At 46.9% G+C, this 21,453-nt stretch overlaps 1 protein-coding gene across 1 annotated transcript in view; it reads right to left on the bottom strand.

The window, feature by feature from the left end:
- The window catches only part of Eph (Eph receptor tyrosine kinase), a 1,175,025-nt gene that overhangs the window by 1,034,406 nt on the left and 119,166 nt on the right, over window positions 1-21,453 (bottom strand). The window lies entirely within an intron of this gene.

The raw sequence follows: 21,453 nt of genomic DNA, 5'->3' as shown, positions 1-21,453 counted from the left end.
GTACCGAAGGGTCGCACTGTCGTGCTCAAGCTGTCGTACCATCGTGCTCAAGGATCGTATCTTCGTACCTAAGGGTCGTACTGTCGTGCTCAAGGGTCGTACCGCTGCACACCCGGCCGGTACAAGTGATATGATATACATAATTACATAGCACACTTCTCACAAGTATATTCCACACGTCCTATCTAAATCACACAGGAATACTAATTTGACAAATGCGACCACGAAATCCCGTGAGGAATTATGAATTCCACGGTGATCACACGGGGGGGCCGAAAATTTGGACATTACCCACGAAAACGGAAAACCAAGACGCTGGTAACCGGATATCCGTATTCAGACACTTCGACGACGAATCCGGCAACCGGACGCGGCCTTAAATATACGCTTCGGTCATCCACAGTCGAGGATGATTTAAAGGCCACATCTATCGAAAACGAAAAAAAATAAATGAAAGGATTAAAATCTTCTAATACACTTTAATATTTAACGAAATTCAATAACGCTACCACGAAGCTGTCCCACATAACAATCTAATCTTATATTTCTGTCTCCGTCCCACATTACAACGTCAGGTCATATATTCTTTTTTTTCTTTCCCCGGCACCGAGAATTAAGACTTATAATCCCGCCTCGCCAAACCTGTACGCTAGAGAGAAAGGAGAGAGAGATAGAGATAGAGAGAGAGAGGAGATAGGGAGAGAGAGAGAGAGAGAGAGAGAGAGAGAGAGAGAGAGAGAGAGATAGGAGAGAGAGAGAGATGGAGAGAGAGAGAGAGATAGGGAGAGAGAGAGAGAGATAGGGAGGAGAGAGAGAGACTAAAACAGGTTTACTAATTACTGTGGATTTGTTCAGAGAGAGAAAAGATGGATGCGCGTCCGGTCGCAGGTGAGAGAACGGGTCATCAGGTTAATTGGAGATCCCCTGGCGGTGTGGGGCCGAAGCTGCTCCTCCTCCTCCTCCCCGTTCAGAGCGCGTGACGGGATCTTAACATCTGAGTTGGTGTTCTTGGTAGTGCAGCACCCTGGCGGTGTGGGGCCGAAGCTGCTGCTTCCCCAACCCCGGAGTAGAGCACGTGACGGGATCTTAACATCTGCGTTGGGCCTTCTTGGTAGTGGCGACGGCCCTCCTCGAGCAGAGAAGAGAGGAGGATGGCTTGAGTTGGGAGAGAGAGAGAGAGAGAGAGAGAGAGAGAGAGAGAGAGAGAGAGAGAGAGAGAGAGAGAGAGAGAGAGAGAGAGAGAGACTAAAATCCCTCAAAACAATAAAAGAACAGACGAGAGGGTAATCAGGTCTGGACGCACACGGCAACACTTGCCTACCAAACGGAAAGTCAGCATCATCGCGATTAACATTAGTCCAACACACGCATAAACTCACGTCTATTCAGGGAGGACAACCCGGTCATTAAACTACCACACAACTCCGGACGAAAGAAAAACCCCTAAACCCACACTAAAGAAATGTCAGTGCCTGGTGGTACGGAGGACCTGCCAACACACATGGAGCCCTAGCTACGTCTCTTCGTTGTATATCAACTGACTGTTATATTTCTCTCTTGTGTCTCCACTGATGATGTGATCATGACACGAAAGTGCACTTGGGAACTTATCGTGTTTCATCTTCCCCGTGGACTCGTAGGAATATACTTGATCACGCGCTCGACTGTGATCCTTTCCAACATATGCAAAAGGTGACCAGGACACGAGGCACAACTTACAATAACCTGACACAGCGGGAGGGGAGCGGGGGGTCAATAAAACCCATCAGGGTAAACGACAATATAGACTACACGCGAACTACACCTGATTTACCACCTGACTGAGGCAGGAACCTTGTGCATCTCCCCAGCCCTCGGCCAGCCAACCTTGAAGGCAGCCAACGATTATGCATAACAGGGATGCATGTTGCTCACGGGGGACAAAACACTATTTTGGGGTAAAACCATATGGAATGATCGTGTATATGAGAGAGAGAGAGAGAGAGAGAAGAGAGAGAGAGAGAGAGAGAGAGAGAGAGAGAGAGAGAGAGAGAGAGAGAGAGAGAGAGAGATTATCCCTCGTCCCTGGGGTTAGAAGAGAAAGAAGACTTCCCACGTATTCCCTGCGTGTCGCAGAAGGCGACTAATAGGGGAGGGAGCAGGGGATGGGGGGGGGGGGGGGGTGTGTGTGCTGGAACTCCTCCCCTCCAGTTTTTACTTTTCCGGAAGAAGGAACAGAGAAGGGGGCCAAGTGAGGATTTTTTCCTTCTTGAACTTGAGTCATCTGTTCTTGACGCTACCCCACACCATTTTCTCAACCCAATCTTCCCACCTCGTGGAAACAAACATCCAGAAATCTGTAGACGTAGGCAAGGGAGAGGGTCGCACTGCTCCCCTTCCCCCATACTGTCCAACTTGTTCAAACTACCCCCCCCCCCCCCCCTCCTCCCACCGACCCACACCCGCTAAAACACCAGCATTCAATACACCCGAGTTTTGAGAAGTTTTTTGGGAGGAGTTCAGCCTTTTGAGTTAGTGAGCTGGGTTGGCGTGTGATCTGGGTTTGTGAGAGAGAAAGAGAGAGAGAGGGCGAGTCAGTGGGATGGCTTTGCGAGATGGATGTGTGGAAATCTAGCACATGCGAATATTAGTTTGTGTGTGTGTGTGTGTGTGTGTGTGTGTGTGTGTTTCAGTGCTCGGCTGAGATCACTGGTACTCACTGCTGCAGTGCAGGTCACTGCTATGCACTCGACTATCACCAACCCGTCTCTGTCGTCCCCATCCAGGCAACACGACCTGTCGCTCCAGGAGCCTCCTACACACTCACGTCTGGGACGAAGAAAACACCCCGGGCTGGACGTGGTTTGTCCGGGACGAATACGAACCTGGGCGGAACTAAGGGGAGCTTCTGGGGCGAATGCGCCCCGGGCGAGACAGAGGGAAAGAGGGGTGGTGTGAGAGGAGGGATGGGGAGAAATGCTCTCTGCGGGGCGAGGCGTCTTGAGTGAATGATGCTTCATTCTGTCCCTGCGACGCCGACTTGGTTTGGCCTCTGGATTGCAAGAAACAGAGAGAGAGAGAGAGAGAGAGAGAGAGAGAGAGAGAGAGAATTATCTGCTCGATTAAGCTGTTCGCATACAAAGAATATAATGAGGAAATATGTCTATACTTATATACAAGTAAATCTCGTAAATTCAGTCTGTTTCCTTTTCATGTATTTCTTGAGCACTTCAGCATCTCAGATGTATATCACAAGATGAGACAGACACGGTCCCTCTATTCCCTTTTTGTTTGTTTACGTTGAAGGCTCCAGTCACGGACCAAAGTCCATATCAAGGCCGGGCCTTAATTGAAAATAGAGAGAGGATAATGAAAGGGAAAAAAAAAAGAAGAGACAAGGGAAAGTATTCTTGTCGAAATGCCTTTAAATACTCGTTTTGATGTTCGCCTCAGCGCTAAGCATACGTCCTAAGACACGCCGATGTAACGCGCGAATGTTACAGAGGACAACCCGATAGCCGGCAACAGCTGTGGGTCAACTGAGCCATAATGGGATGATGGTAATCCTATATATTGCAGCGCCACATCTGCTTAACGTCAGGATTAACACTGAGGGATCCTCGCCACGTCAGTTAACATCCCCTGGCGAGGACTTTTCGCAAGTAATATATTGGATCTGATGAACAAACAACTGCTTTAAAGAAAATGGAGTTTAAGTAGGTTAAAAGGGAAGGGAAACTATTCAAATTACCCCATCATCATATGTGAAAATTCTCTCGGTTCCTGTTATATATAAATCATTAATATTTCATGACACATACTAATTACCAGTGACTAATTATCATGTTACTCATGTATATGGACGATGGTAATACATTTTGTGTGTGTGTGTGTGTGTGTGGTACTGACTGAGGACTGGTCTCGTCTGTTCGTCCAGGACACCACTGAGGAGATCTCTATCATGGAGCATCCAGCTCTCCTTATTCAAAGTGTGACAATCAACTCGCAGAGCCATCCAGGGAAACTCAGTTTCAAAACACACACACACGAGAGAGAAAGTATGAAAGCGTGCGTCATCAAACACACATAAGACAAGGTCTGTATCTCTCAGTCACGAGGCCCCTCACTCCCTGGGCCATATGTGCCCTCGGTGTCCTCTTCTGCGGCGCCGCCCGCAGGATGGGCTACAGCGCACGGCAAAGTAGCCACAAATGTGGTAAAAATCAGAACATCCAGGCACCGGGTTTCGATGGACGGCTCTCCCCTACCACCCGCCTCCCGCCGTCGATTGTCACTTGTTTGCCTCGACCCTCACCGTTCATGTGCACACAGGCCACCACCCTCCTCGTCCTGCGTCCAGACGGCCTAATCAATCTCTCTGGGCGGATGACCCATTTCGTCCCTTGTGGCCTGGGAGAAAACGGTAACGCAGGCTCTTGATTTGTTCCTGGATCACAGAGCGAGGTTTGTTGTGGTCCAGGGGGAACGTTTTCTATAAAACAAATTAGAGAACTGTAATGAACTAACCATCATAGTATTCATCTGTCACATTCATACACCCTATCCTATCCCACATGATATTCGCACAAGTTGAACCCTAACTTCTTATCTCCTTATCTGTGAGACGTGGCGCTGTGAGACAACAAGTGATATGACTACGGAGCCACAGAGCTCCACTGACCAACATGAAGTCTTCTGGAAATATTCTCATGTTATCTTGACGTCTCTGGACACATCTTATGTACGTCCTCTTTCCTAGCTATGTGTTGGATGTTATATACAGATACTCCTGTAATATCTACTGACATTACCTCCTAATTACTTTATATTATACAGTGTAGTGTCTTACTGAGCTGAGCGAAGATAAAAAAGGATAATGTTATCTTCTGTATATGTGAATACCTTGTGAAATATGTGATATTTTTTAAAGTAAATGTGAAACTAGCAAGGCCCTCAGTTCCTATAACACACTTCTTATCATTCTCGTCCAATCGAGTTCATTTACCTCGAATCCCAAATCAGTACACCAGCCCTCCCATACCAACCCCCCCCCCCACAAGCAACTTCCCCCATACCAATCCCACCATACACCACCATTCCCATACATCTTACGTACACCATACCTACCTCCCCTATTCCCAAGGAAAAGCAAAAATTCTTCAACCATCTTCAGGCAGACCCAGTTTTCTCCTCTTACGTCAATATCTTAATAAGATTTTTTTTTTTTTTTGTCATAATCTTCAATATAAATTCTGTTGATAGTCCTCAACGTAACAATGTATGATGATACACCTGACAGAGATGTGTAGCATAAACCGCTATATTAAAGCGATATATGATGATACACCTGACAGAGATGTGTAGCATAAACCGCTATATTAAAGCGATATATGATGATGGCATCACTGGCTCGAGGCTGCCTGTAAACCCCGAGATAGCTCTATCATGCTCTAGACTCAAGCTTTATAGCACAAGCGGCCCTATCTCAAGCTTTGTGGTAAAGTGACCCTCATTCAAGCTTTACAGTAAAGTGATCTTATCTCAAGCTTTATAGTCAAATGACCCCTATCTCAAGCTTCGAGGTAAAGTGACCTTATCTCAAGCTTCATTATACAGTGGCTCCCATGTCAAGCTTAAAAGTACATGGCCTTACACATTCCCTTTAGATATGGATCAATTTCTGCTCATGGTATTGAATTCAGCCCACAGTGACACCCTAGCTTTTCGCATTCTTGAACGCCGCGCAGCTAAACATTATTTTCACATCACATTTTCTCTTCTGACCCCAGAGCATTTTCTATCCGCTTCCATTCCCCGTGCTCTGCCTTACTCTAAGGTCTCGCGAACCGCAAAATACGTAAGTGGTTTACATTATCCCATTACAAAATAAGGATATCAAATCAATATTCATCTTTTATGTATCATAATGCCTTTACCCACAGCTTCTTCATCCACAAGTATGATGGCATGGCACTTGACCTGACCTTCAAAGGTCACGACGAAGACTATAGGCCATCGTGCTTGTGGAGTGATGTACTGGTCGTGCTTAAGGGTCGTATCGTCGTGCTAACGCGTCGTACCGTCGTCCTAAAGAGCCGTCCCATTAATCCGTGTGAGGAACAGGTTGGTGGGTGGCCAATCTAAAACCCACATATTCCACGCCATGATGTGAGGCTGTCATTCACTGAATTCCTAGTAAAAGTAACGATAATGATAAAGAAATATAAAGCTGCTACAATTAATAATAATAATAATAATAATAATAATAATAATAATAATAATAATAATAATAATGATAATAACAATAATAACAATAATGATAATTATAATAGCAATAATAATAATGATAATAACAATGATAATAATCAACAAAAATTAATAATTTTGAACATCAAAAAGGAAAAGAAGGACGTAAAACAGTCTTCCAATCCAGTACCTACGGTACCTTCCAGTACCTCCACTCTCTAACCCTCCAGTACCTCCACTTACCCTCCAGTACCTCCACTTACCCTCCAGTCCCTCCACTTACCCTCCAGTCGCTCCTCCACTTACCCTCCAGTAGTACCGCCACTTACCCTCCACTAACACACATGGACTTCCTGGAGCCATTTCCATACCGGTGTAATATATTCATTAATTCAGCGGCCGTCTTGCCACCACCACACAGAAATCACAACCTGTCGACCGGAAGGTCTCTGGCTTGGGAGGGGGGGGGATGGATGGTATGGGGTGAATGAGGATGGTCTGGGGTGAATAGGGATGGTTTGGGGTGAATAGGGATGGTCTGGGGTGAGTAGGGATGGTATGGGGTGAATAAGGATGGTCTGGGTGATAGGAGGTATGGGTGATGAGGATGGTCTGGGGTGAGTAGGGATGGTTTGGGGTGAATAGGGATGGTCTGGGGTGAGTAGGGATGGTATGGGGTGAATGAGGATTGTCTGGGGTGAGCAGGGATGGTTTGGGGTGAATGGGGAGGATGGTTTAAGGAGAGTGGGTATGATGGTCTGGGGTTATCAGGGGTTGTCTGGGGTGATTTGGATGGTATGGGGTGAATGGGGATAATCTTGGGGGTGAATGGCAGCAGGAGGAATGTAGATATTAAAGAAAAAATATATCAAAAAAAAAAAATGGGGTCATCTAAGGATAAATTGGTTACCATTATACACAAACGGGAATTATGGAAGAAAATTGGCAAGCAGGAAAATGAGGCCTGCGAAGGACAAATGGGGCTTATTTCAAGATGAAATGGGTCTGGCCGAAAGCAAATTGGGGCAATTGGAAGTTCTTGCTCTCGAAGTCTGACAGAGGTAAGACATTGGACGTTACTCTGAGATTCAGGGAAAATTGGAGAGAGGGAGGGAGAGAGAGAGAGAGAGAGAGAGAGAGAGAGAGAGAGAGAGAGAGAGAGAGAGAGAGAGAGAGAGAGAGAGAGAGAGAGAGAGAACCGACCTATCTACCTACGACGGTGTTCACTATGCACAATGATGTGTATTTCTACACAAAATCTTAACGTGTATTAGTTTAGAGAGTATACATGTGTCTCACTGTATGCCAGCAGTGTGATCATACATACACTCAACGAGAATGTATGTACTGTGCTATACTTTCATGGTTGGGACCGCCTGGGTTCGAACCCCAGCCCCGGCGATCGGCCCACAGCCAGCCCAGGTGTTTATCCTCCCCTCGGGGCTCGTCGGTGAATGGGCACCTGGTTCAAGCTGGTGTGTGTGTGTGTGTGTGTGTGTGTGTGTGTGTGTGTGTGGTGTGTGTGTGTGTAGGAGTAAGACATAGCACATATATACTAGGTTAGGAGACGGGGGAGGGCGAAACACAGTGCAAGACTCCCTCTCCTCGTAACACATAAATACCAATCACACAGGAACTCAGACAGACAAACAGACAGAAAGATGTACAGAAACACACACACACACGCAGACAGAGACACATACCTCCCTCCCACATCTCCCAAGGAGAGAGAGAGAGAGAGAGAGAGAGAGAGAGAGAGAGAGAGAGAGAGATGAGAGAGAGAGAGAGAGAGAGAGAGAGAGAGACCATGTGGTTCAAAGTGAAGGGAGGAGGGAAAAAAAAAATCCCTGCTTCATTTAATATTAAAAGTTTTTGTGCCAGCTCGACCGACCCCTGCGCGGCCATGGGCCGATGTCTGACACCAGAGACAGCCACACACACACACACAGGGACGAAGGTCTTAATCAACCTACCTGCTATACTTGACTCCTTTATTGAATGGTGTGTGTGTGTGTCTTTATTACTACACTCCCTTCACGGTGTTGTGTGTGTTGTGTGTGTGTGTGTGTGTGTATGTGTGTGAGGGCTTCATTGTGTAGTGGTGCCAACGTTCCCCCCTACACACACACCTACCGTCCATCCCCCTTCAATACATCGTCATGGACGAAGCCCTCTCAAGGCAACCCTCTCCTCTTATCAATGGCTTATCTTACAGAGGACTCGCCCGTGGCTGTAAGAATATGTATTACGAAAGGTCTGTGATCTTCTCCACGTCTGTTAAGCTACATAGAACTTGAATTTATAATATATATATATATATATATATATATATATATATATATATATATATATATATATATATATATACATACAGAGAGAAATAGCCTGAATTTATGAATATGTTTAACGTAGTTTTCCAATTCGTTAATTTTCTAAGTTGTTTTGTATCACGGACAGGAGTTTCGACGACCCGAGGACATCCCCATACACAAATATACAAGAGTGAAAGTATGTGCATTTTCACACCTTCACAACACTACACACTACATATTTACTACATACGCGGCAGGTTTTAAAACGTGATCTTTTCCCCAGTTCTCTTTATACAATATATAGATATACCCATCTCCTGTATTCCTGTAATACAGTCTAATTACCCCCCCCCCCCGCTTTAAATCTCAGACATTTCCTTCATTATATACGCACTTTCTAAACACGTACATTTCCAACAATCCTAGTAAGACTCTAAGCAACCCATTTCCCCATTTCCTTGATAACCCACCCAAGACACACTCGTCTAAAACATCTTACATAAAAGAGCTTTTATTTTATTTCCCTTTTTTTTTCTTTCATCCAACTCGTCCGTACGTTTGTATGATCTCCGAATTCAAGGGAATTACAATCTTGAATAACGAAAGCCTCTCCAGCCTTCAACAATGGGAGCATTAAGGAGCCATCATCTTCCACCAGGAAGGAGGGAGAGAGAGAGGAGAGAGAGAGAGAGAGAGAGAGAGACCTGGGAGGTGAAGGAGGGAGGCCTGCCCTCTTACGTTAATGGGGGATATTTTTTCTGATAATATATTAATGATCGTCGCTGGAACAGGCCAGCTCTGTCGACACACTCCTCCTCCTTCGTTTCATTTTGCTTTTTTCCCCCCATTTGTGAATATCCTGTGCAAGCGCAGGGGTTGGTTCGTCGCTTGGCCTCATGGCCTATTAACTGCTAGGGTCATGCAGGGCCTAGAGGTCGAGTTATAACAACCGTTCCGCTAAATCTTGAACACCACCTCCTCCTCCTCCTCCTCCTCCTTCAAGGTGCCGACGATAATCCTGTATTCACACACGCCATTATGGTCTTCTGAGACTTGTGGAATAGCATTGTCTCTCGTCCAGTTAATGTCTTTTTTTTTTTTCTTAATCACGTCGTACCATTAATATAACAATCTACATTCATCTATCCATCTGAATTTCATCATCACTCGATCGCTCTATTGGCTTAAGATCTAATAATCTTTTTTTTTCTTCTAATTAAAACATACTGTGTGTGGGAGGGGAGGGGAGGGGGGCTAGGGGGAAGGATGGCAGTCGAGAGTAATTTATCAGCGGTAAATGAGAGGAGGATTGACGCCGGTAATTACAAGTCAAAGTGCCAAGGTCGACAGCTGCAACAGGAGATGGGCGGGAGTCGAGGTCGATACAGGTGTGTGGTGTGTGTGTGTGTGTGTGTGTGTGTGTGTGTGTGTGTGTGTGTGGGGGGGGGGAGAGGTCGAACATCTGCAAGGGGAAAGAGATAACTGAGCTAAAGAGGTGTAAGGCTCACATTCCTTTGAGGAAAGAGAGCTGTCCACATCTACAGGTACAGAGGAATGACTACATCAGCAGGGGAGGGGAGGTTTGGGGGCCTACATGAGGTTCTACTACATCAGCAGGGAGGTAGGTGAGGTCTACTACATCAGCAGGGAGGTAGACGAGATCTACTACATCAGCAGGGAGGTAGACGAGATCTACTACATCAGCAGGGAGGTAGACGAGATCTACTACATCAGCAGGGAGGTAGACGAGATCTACTACATCAGCAGGGAGGTAGGTGAGGTCTACTACATCAGCAGGGAGGTAGGTGAGGTCTACTACATCAGCAGGGAGGTAGGTGAGGTCTACTACATCAGCAGGGAGGTAGACGAGATCTACTACATCAGCAGGGAGGTAGACGAGATCTACTACATCAGCAGGGAGGTAGACGAGATCTACTACATCAGCAGGGAGGTAGACGAGATCTACTACATCAGCAGGGAGGTAGACGAGATCTACTACATCAGCAGGGAGGTAGGTGAGGTCTACTACATCAGCAGGGAGGTAGACGAGATCTACTACATCAGCAGGGAGGTAGACGAGATCTACTACATCAGCAGGGAGGTAGGTGAGGTCTACTACATCAGCAGGGAGGTAGACGAGATCTACTACATCAGCAGGGAGGTAGACGAGATCTACTACATCAGCAGGGAGGTAGACGAGATCTACTACATCAGCAGGGAGGTAGGTGAGGTCTACTACATCAGCAGGGAGGTAGACGAGATCTACTACATCAGCAGGGAGGTAGACGAGATCTACTACATCAGCAGGGAGGTAGGTGAGGTCTACTACATCAGCAGGGAGGTAGGTGAGGTCTACTACATCAGCAGGGAGGTAGACGAGATCTACTACATCAGCAGGGAGGTAGGTGAGGTCTACTACATCAGCAGGGAGGTAGGTGAGGTCTACTACATCAGCAGGAGGTAGGTGAGGTCTACTACATCAGCAGGGAGGTAGGTGAGGTCTACTACATCAGCAGGGAGGTAGGTGAGGTCTACTACATCAGCAGGGAGGTAGACGAGATCTACTACATCAGCAGGGAGGTAGACGAGATCTACTACATCAGCAGGGAGGTAGGTGAGGTCTACTACATCAGCAGGGAGGTAGACGAGATCTACTACATCAGCAGGGAGGTAGACGAGATCTACTACATCAGCAGGGAGGTAGGTGAGGTCTACTACATCAGCAGGGAGGTAGACGAGATCTACTACATCAGCAGGAGGTAGGTGAGGTCTACTACATCAGCAGGGAGGTAGACGAGATCTACTACATCAGCAGGGAGGTAGACGAGATCTACTACATCAGCAGGGAGGTAGACGAGATCTACTACATCAGCAGGAGGTAGGTGAGGTCTACTACATCAGCAGGGAGGTAGACGAGATCTACTACATCAGCAGGGAGGTAGACGAGATCTACTACATCAGCAGGGAGGTAGACGAGATCTACTACATCAGCAGGGAGGTAGACGAGATCTACTACATCAGCAGGGAGGTAGGTGAGGTCTACTACATCAGCAGGGAGGTAGGTGAGGTCTACTACATCAGCAGGGAGGTAGACGAGATCTACTACATCAGCAGGGAGGTAGACGAGATCTACTACATCAGCAGGGAGGTAGACGAGATCTACTACATCAGCAGGGAGGTAGGTGAGGTCTACTACATCAGCAGGAGGTAGGTGAGGTCTACTACATCAGCAGGGAGGTAGACGAGATCTACTACATCAGCAGGGAGGTAGACGAGATCTACTACATCAGCAGGGAGGTAGACGAGATCTACTACATCAGCAGGGAGGTAGGTGAGGTCTACTACATCAGCAGGGAGGTAGGTGAGGTCTACTACATCAGCAGGGAGGTAGACGAGATCTACTACATCAGCAGGGAGGTAGACGAGATCTACTACATCAGCAGGGAGGTAGACGAGATCTACTACATCAGCAGGGAGGTAGACGAGATCTACTACATCAGCAGGGAGGTAGGTGAGGTCTACTACATCAGCAGGGAGGTAGGTGAGGTCTACTACATCAGCAGGAGGTAGGTGAGGTCTACTACATCAGCAGGGAGGTAGGTGAGGTCTACTACATCAGCAGGGAGGTAGACGAGATCTACTACATCAGCAGGGAGGTAGGTGAGGTCTACTACATCAGCAGGGAGGTAGACGAGATCTACTACATCAGCAGGGAGGTAGGTGAGGTCTACTACATCAGCAGGGAGGTAGACGAGATCTACTACATCAGCAGGGAGGTAGGTGAGGTCTACTACATCAGCAGGGAGGTAGACGAGATCTACTACATCAGCAGGGAGGTAGACGAGATCTACTACATCAGCAGGAGGATCCCATGAATCCTTGACAAAAGCAAAGTTTTAGACTATAGAGCATTTTATACCTAAACACGTGAGAACGAAAAATCCAAACCAAGTTGCTTTTTATTCACTTGAAAGTCACATATTTTGATAATGCTTTGCTCTAGTCTCATCGTTTATAATTCTTTAGTATCTGAAGCCCAATATAAAATTTATAATATAAATATATATATATATAATATATATATATATATATATATATATATATATATATATATCTTTCATACTATTCGCCATTTCCGTGTTAGCTGAGAGTAGTATTAAGAACAGAGGACAGAGTCTTTGAGGGAATATCCTCACGTGGCCCCCTCCATTGTATGTATATATATATATATAATATATATATATATATATATATATATATATATATAATATATATATATATATATATAATATATATTAATTTCCAGCACGCATGAATTCATGATTTCTGCTATACAATGGAGATGAGTGTGGTGGAGGGAGAGGCCGTCTAGTAAAGACAAGGGCCCCCATAGCTAGGCCGTGGTCTGGCGAACCTGTAAACAATACGCAGCGACCAAAAGCCTCAGCGAACCGTGGGAGAGCGAGGGAGGGAGAGATGGGGGTGGAAGCCACAAGGAAACTCGTCTTGGTGGATGTGTCGATAACGGCCGACGTTGTGACAATACTGGTCCCGTATCCGGCCCGGATGTGCCAATCCTCCTGTCACCCTATTGACCTTAGGGGTGCCAAGGCCCGTGACCCATGAGGATATGGACCTCGTACTGTAGTTGTATGACTGACTGTATAATGTCTGTCTGTCTCTTCCCACACTCGGCTGCTATACGCACGTACGGGGAAGGAGACCGGTCCTCAAATGCGTCTCCACGACTGGATTAACGCACACTGCGCAAAGCGTTTAACGGAAATCATCCACACGCATCTGTGCGTCATTAGTACAGCCAAAAAAAACACACACAAGACATACACACACACACACACACACACACACACAAACACACACACCACTGCTATGAAGGGAAATGCTCATGTTTACAACAAGCGATACACAAGCCATGTTATCCACTTAACAAGTTGATCCATCATCAGCCACACACACACACGCCAGACCCACAATACACATCAGTCTCGACCCCCCCCACCCCCACTCCCCACCCCCCCAAAAAAATAAAGACAAAAAAGGAAAAAGTTGTACGTTACCGAGTCGTGTGCGCGACATGCCTTGCTAATGTCTCTCTTGCGACACCAATACAACTGTTTCTGTGTCAGAGGAGAGGTTCCACTCTACTCTAATGTTTCTACGAGATAGGAAAAGAAATTAATAGGTACAGGCGGGGTTTAATGTCTCTCCAAGTATTCTGTATTCAAACTAGGAATCAAATGCGTGTATTTTCATCTTAAACGAAGAGATTTTTTTTTCAGTATTAATAAGTGAACACATGAATGAATGATATATATGTTATTATTATCATTACTGTATTACTATATTAATGCTTCGTTGCATGAATGGAAAAGTGAGAGACAACATGCCTATTTGTGTGTACCTAGGGCGAGATTTTGTCCCAAAAGAACGGCCCAGCGCGTGGCGCACACCGCATATCTATCTGGTGATGTTGAGTTTTCTGTGTGTGTGTATGAGAAGAGAGAGAGAGAGAGAGAGAGAGAGAGAGAGAGAGAGAGAGAGAGAGATTATTTACAGAAGGCAGGAAGGAACATACTACTTTAGGGCCTAACAAGCCAGCAAGAGCAGACTTGGCATGAGGCTAGAGTAGTGTGGGGTTGGAGGGTTGAAGTGGGGCGGGTCGGGGTCGGGCGGGCGGAGCGGGGCGGGGCAGTAGGCAAAAGGAGTTAGGAACCAGAGAGCCACGGACGCTTCCGGTAAAAACATGGTGAAGAAAGAGACACGAGAGAGAGAGAGAGAGAGAGAGAGAGAGAGAGAGAGAGAGAGAGAGAGAGAGAGAGAGAGAGAGAGAGACCATTACCTGGGTCATTTCTCGCAATAATGTCTGGCGAGGGAGGGATAGGGACAGTCAGATAAAATGCAGCCTCACATTCTACGTCGTGCACACAACACAACACATCAAATAACACACACAACACAACACATCAAATAACACACAACACAATACACAACACAAAGCAGAACACAACACAGAAGATGAAACACTACCCCAGTGTTTCTCCTTTCGCGGTGTCGCCCGACCATACGTTATACGAGAAACACAAACAAGGAAAACGAGAGAGAGAGAGAGAGAGAGAGAGAGAGAGAGAGAGAGAGAGAGAGAGAGAGAGAGAGAGAGAGAGAGAGAGAGAGAGAAAGAGAGAGAGACGCTGAAGATTTCAACTACTACGTCGTCTTCGCCTTCGGCAGGAGGCCGCGCGGTGTGGGTCACCTCTGTAGACGCAGCAACGTAAAATGCGAGGAATCAGTCCCGGGTACGTATGTGGCCGCCCAAGTATAGGAAGGTCCTTTATATCTCTCCTGAAATTGTTTTATTGGTCTGGTCATGTCATGGGAAGAGGAGGGTGGGGAGGAGGGTGGGTGGGAGAGGAGGAGGGTGGGTGGGGAGAAGAGAGGAGGGCGGGGAGGAAGAAAGAGGGTAGGGAGATGAGAAAGTGGGTGGGGAGACGAGGGAGAAGCGTGGGGAGAGCAAGGAGAAGGGTGGGGAGAGGAGGGAAGAGGCGGAGAGAGAAAAGGAGGGGGTGGGGAGTAGAGCGAGGAGGATTGGGAGAGAAAGAGGAGGCTGGTGGGGTGCATCAGAGTCTCAAGATCGTCTGCTTGTGGGAGGGGAGACGACACGGGGGCGAGCACCCAGCGGGAGGGGAGGCCACGGGAGTGTACTCGCTACTGCCAGACGCACCCACGACCCTGGACATCGAAGTCCACCGGGAACACGAGGCCCTGTGGGGGGGGGGGGGGGAGACCCCCGCTCGTTCGAAGGGCGTCTCCCGCCCAGCGGCCGCCCGCAGGGGTAGATACAGCCGACCGTGTCGCACGCCTCGGGCGGGGGGCGCTACAAGTTACAACTCAACAGGCATCAAACTACCGGTGGTGGTGGTCGGGGAAGTAGGGGTTACGGGGTGGTGGTTTCGGGGGGGGGAGTGGCGCGGGGGTGCCTCGGGCAGGACGAGGAGTCGTGACAAGGTTTTAGATTCGAACCCACGGTCCTGGAAACAGCGAGAAGCTCGCCCTGGGGTTCACACGTTGTTGTGTGTGTGTGTGTGTTGTGTGTGTGTGTGTGTGTGTGTGTGAAAAGGGGCGGATGATGGGCGTACGCCATGACGGAGAGAGAGAGGAGAGAGAGAGAGAGAGAGAGAGAGAGAGAGAGAGAGAGAGAGAGAGAGAGAGAGAGCGATTTTTGGTAGGGCAAAGCGCTCACCAGCCAGAGCTAGACGGAGAGATAGAGAGACAGACAGAGGGAGAGAGAGATAAAAAGATAAGGATTATCAGCCCAAATTCAGATAAAAAAACGAGACTTGAAAAGATAAGGACGATGAGGAGACTCGTTAAACACCATCAACGTGAATTTCGTTGAACACTGTCACCTGTTACATTCTACTTAAGTAACAAAATCTTGAAAACGTGTAATTAACGAACACGCTGCTCTAGGAATTATCAAGAAGTTATCATACAAGTAAGAGATCGGGAATTATCAAAATAAATACGATAATCGTACGATCCAACAGTCAGCGGTTGTTTAACGTGAGAATTATACATGCAACTTGGAGGCCAAATTCTAACGAGGGTTAAGCACCAATGCATGAATGAACAAGGCAACGAGCGAGCGATTAACGAGGGGAAAAAATCTTGGGAATTAAAGAGACGTGTAAGGGCCTCAACGTCAAAGACAGAAATATAACAAACGAGGGATCAACGAGGCATATCGAGTCAGCAGTCAACGAGATGCAACAAACCAGAAGTTAACGAGACGTAACAAACAAGGAATTAACGACATGCAATCAACGACAGTGGCGCAGCAATTTGTAGGTAAACGAGCCTCAAGCTGTCAAGGGATCAATGAAAATTAATCTTGAGGATTAACGATACAGAAACGAAAATGAAGAGGCACGGGAGGAGTTAATGAACGACACGAGAGTAAACGAAACTTGATCATCGGGACTGAAGGAGGAAAGTAGATAGATACATAGATAGATAGACAGACAAACATATAGATAGAAGGATAGATGGAAAGATAGATAGAATAACAGATAGATAGATAGATAGATAGATAGATAGATAGATAGAGAGAGAGAGAGAGAGAGAGAGAGAGAGTGAGAGAGAGAGAGAGAGAGAGAGAGAGAGAGAGAGAGAGAGATTAATGAGAGATAACCCAGCCTCCATCCAGGCCACACATCTGCTCTGGGGTGGGAGGCAGCGGGCCGGGCATGGGAAGAGGGCAGGGCTGGACCGCTCGCAAGATTACAGATGCGCTCATAAGAACGGTCGTAAAGCCGGGTTTATGTCTGTGACGGGAGGACGCGGCTGACTACCCCGGCGCCGCCCCCTGCATGCTGATGAATGAGCGGGGAGATCCGGTGAGGGTAGGGGGGTGTCATGTGGGGTGAGGAGGAGGGAGTCCCGTGGGAGGAGGTTCTGTGAAGGGAGTCCTGATGGAGAGCGGGTCCTGTGGAGTCCTAATGGAAGGGGTCCTGTGGAGGGAGAACTGATGGAAAAAGTCCTGGTGGAGGGAGTCCTGATGGAGGGAGTCCAGTGGACGGCATCCTGATGAGGAGGCCCTAGGGAGGGAATCCTTTGGAGGGAGAAGGGGTCCTTATCAGAAAGATCCTTGGAGATCGAAACCTGTGAACAGGAATGCCCGTGGAGGGAAGTGTCAGGTCGCAAATAATGCTATACTACTATGGACCTTAATGACACTAGACCAGGTGGTCGAAAATCACACGCACAAACACTTTAAAGGAAAGCAGAAATCGCATTCACTGATCCCGACGAGGACAGAGTGACAGGAGAAAAGGCGAGACAGGAAAGCAAAGAGAAACAGCGAGACATGTGGACGAGACAAGTGCGGTAGCCGCTCGGGGACCCGCGAGACCCCCACTTACCACGGGTCATATAAAGACCTGTGATGGCCTCAGCCGGACGCGGTAACAATGTGACCCCTGACCCTAACGGCCGGAAGGTCATTCGCCACCTACGTGACCTTACCCTTGGGCGAAATGAGCGTGTTTTATGACCTCGGGAGCGGCGGGTCGATTAGGGGCGATTGTGGTTATTTATGTGGCATAAATGAATGTATATCACCTGCATGAGAGAGGTCAGTTACGACACTACTCCCCTTTTTTTTCTTATTAACCATCAAGAACTAATAATCATGGAGTTTAGGAGGCAATCTTCCTTGGGGTGGGGTGGGAGCAAGACTCAACTGCCACTGCAATATTTACACCCACACCACAACACACCACACACACACACACACACACACACACACACAATACGATTGAGCGAGGATACAGGGCTGTGTGTTTGTGGATTGTCAGAGAGCTGAGCTTAACTCATTACCACACAGGAGGCTGATTATCAAGATGCTGGATCACAAGGCAGGAATAAAGGGAAGATTCAAATGATAGACAGATTACCTCAGTAGTAAGGAACAAAGGACGCATGTCAGAGGAGCCATCTCGAAATGGGTTGAGGTCACCTGTGGCGTACCACAGGGTTCTGCCCCGGAACCAATGTTCTTCTTGATCTATGTGAGTCACTCGCTAGAAGGATTGCACTCGTACCAGACCATGTTTGCTGATGATGCCATGGTCATGATAGAATTGACGAAAGAAGAACCGCATCAACTTATCACCCAATGAAATCTCCGACGCTTATCTGGTAATACAGTTAATGAAATTTACATCATGAGAGGAAGTCTCCATCCGAATACCATCCTGCTGGAAATAAGCTGCAGGACTTTGTGTATGATAAGGATATGGGACATCGCACGTGACCTGTCACCAGAGCCCTACCTTAGTGGAAATACAAGATAGACAAACACGTGTTCTGGCAGACACCAGAAGCGCTGGAATATCTTCAGCGAATTACTAAAAAAAAAGTACATTACGTCAAACCTAGATTATGCTTCTAAGTTAGGGTCATCGCACCCCTTCAACAACACAGAAGCACCAAGTGACAGTGGGAAGTTCCACACTATGCCAGCTATAGAAGAGAAAAAAGTAGGGGATAACTTGATACCAACTTAAAGTTTTCAAACTAGGTTGATGACGCCGACTGTGAACGGCTATATGAAGGGTGAAAAGACGTAACAAGAGGACATTAGATAAAGCCAGACAGTAAATTTGACAGAAAAGATGTAACTAAATGAATATTTAGTTTGAGAGGAGAGGATGATGGGATAAGGAAAGAGAAAAGAAACTGTAAATGGTGACAACATAAGGATGACCAAAAAGTTGTACGATAGCAGAGAAAGCTGACGATATGGGACGTCACGAGTGTAGAATTCCTATCCCTTACAGTACAAACAATTACAAACAAGCACAAAACCATCACAAAACGCAAACACACACACACACACACACACACAACACACACACACACACATTATGAGGACCATTTTCCCTCATTTCCTCACAAACCAAATTTCCTCCCTAACAAGACATTAAAGAAAGTCTTTAAGATGCAGAAAAACCCGGAGACTTTCTGGAAACGAGTCATGGAATTATGGATACCATTGACTCTACCTTCCTCTCGTAAATGATCCTCTCGCTGATTTATGCTGATGGGAGATTAAAATCTGAAGTCTCCGAGATCACTGACGCCCCACCTCCTCCTCCTCCTCCTCGGCGTTGGCTCTACCAAGGAAGTGGGGTTCACTCCACCTGTCTCATGTTGAGCATAGGTCTATAGGAAGGCTGACTCCTGAGGTTGAGGTGAAATTACCTATCTGTACTGTACGGGGAGGGAGGTCTACACTCAAGGGGCCCCACGTCTCTAGTGCTCTACGGGGAGGGAGTTCTACACTCCTGGGGCCCCCATCTCTTGTACTGTACAGGGAGGGAATTCTGCACTCCTGGAGTCCCATCTCTTGTGCTCTATGGGGAGGGAATTCTGCACTCCTGGAGTCCCATCTCTTGTGCTCTACGGGAAGGGAGTTCTACACTCATGGGGCCCCCATCTCTTGTACTGTACGGGGAGGGAGTTCTACACTCCTAGGGTCCCATCTCTTGTACTGTACGGGGAGGGAGTTCTACACTCCTGAACATTCTCTACTTTCATAAAACTTGAATGCCTTCAACTTTTAAACACGACGGTACGACCCTTGAGCAAGACGTTTCGACCTTGGAGCATGACGGCACGACCCTTGAGTATGATGGCCTGGCCTCTGACCTGACCACACAGGGTCAGGCTAAAGGTCAAGCCAACACACCAGGGGTCGTACTGTCCTGCTGAAGGTAGTGTACCGTCATGTTCATGGTGACGTGGAGGGCACAAGGAGATGGAGGAGGAGATGGAAGGATGAAGGGAAAGATGCTGTGATTAGTCGAGGAATAAACATGCAGGACGGTGAGAAGCTTGCAAGGGATACAGCGAATCCGAGCGGTGTGGTATACAGGGGGCGACGTGCTTTCACTGGACTGAACCAGGGTTTATGAAACCAGGGGATACCCCGGAAAGGCGAGTGGAGCTTGGCTGTGGACAGAGGCCACATGTTTTGGTGCATTATTGATAAGAGATAAGCCTTTTTTTGTGTCTGTTCCAGCCACTAACGCGGGAAACGGCGCGCGCGCACGCACGCACGCACGCACACACACACACACACACACACACACACACACACACATGATATATATATATATATATATATATATATATATATATATATATATATATATATATATATTATATATATATATATATATATGTAGTTTTAGCCTTTAATGTATTATAAGCCCTTGTTACCTACGGTGATAGCGCAAGACAAGTTCATTTATTATTTACAAACTATCAGGCCTGCGGAGACCTCCTGAGGCTGCCTAGCAAGATTTTTACTTGTATCTCCTTACCTTACACACACACACACACACAGGAACGGGAGCAAGAGGGTGCTAAGCTCTAGTTGTATACGAGTCTTGCAAGGCTGCTACCTGTATAGTTTACCTGGTAAATTAAGCTTTAAGATACAGTCTTTTGTATTTACGCTAAGTGCCTTAGCTGTAATTGCCTTGTTAGTGGCGGTGTCCCGGGCCTTTGCCAGACCATAGGCATGTTTCGCAGCCACCTAACTCACTCCTCCTCCCATTTTTTCCCCCACCTTTTACCCTACACCACCAACAGTGTCCTCCACCATTAGCCACATCACTGAGTATTACGTTATATGAAGAAATTAAGTCACTTTTTTTTGTATGTTAGCTGAGACGCCACGGGTAGTTAAGGCTTACTGAAGGCCATCTCATTAACGCTATACATACATACCCTAGCCTGAACCAGGTAACCCATTTCATCGACCGATACCCTAGGGGTGGATGAACAGCTGGGTTGACTGTGGACCGACTGCCACGACCGGGACTCGAACCTATGCCATGATCGACCCCGGGGGCGGGGCCCCGTGTCATCAAGTCTCGATTTACAGATGATGAAAGAATACTGCAAGTCATACCGAACAACTGTAATATAATTAGGAATTCTCAACGTGTGATCGTAAGGGAAGCAAGCCAATCGTTCTAATGAGTAATTCTCTTTTCAAACTTAATGACCCGTGACCCAAACCGAGATCACAAATTTTAAGACTGCTGCTGCTCTCCGAAGATACAGATGTAATCAACTTTTTGTGTGTGTGGGGTTCGTGGAAGTGAAAAAAATATGGTAAAGTGATCACAATATGAGCTTTACCGTAAATTTCCATATTCATTAAAGAGATAATGAAATGATCACACCAAATTTTAAATGAACTTACTTCAATAAAACGTGCTGGAATGAATGAATTTTTTTTTACTAGCTGAAACAAATGAAAAAAATGTGATGTAACTAAAATATAAAAAAATACCTCAAGAGAGAGAGAGAGAGAGAGAGAGAG

The sequence above is a fragment of the Panulirus ornatus genome, chromosome 17 (assembly GCF_036320965.1).
Source record: "Panulirus ornatus isolate Po-2019 chromosome 17, ASM3632096v1, whole genome shotgun sequence".
NCBI lineage: Eukaryota > Metazoa > Arthropoda > Malacostraca > Decapoda > Palinuridae > Panulirus > Panulirus ornatus.
This window is presented reverse-complemented; position numbering and strand designations above follow the sequence as displayed.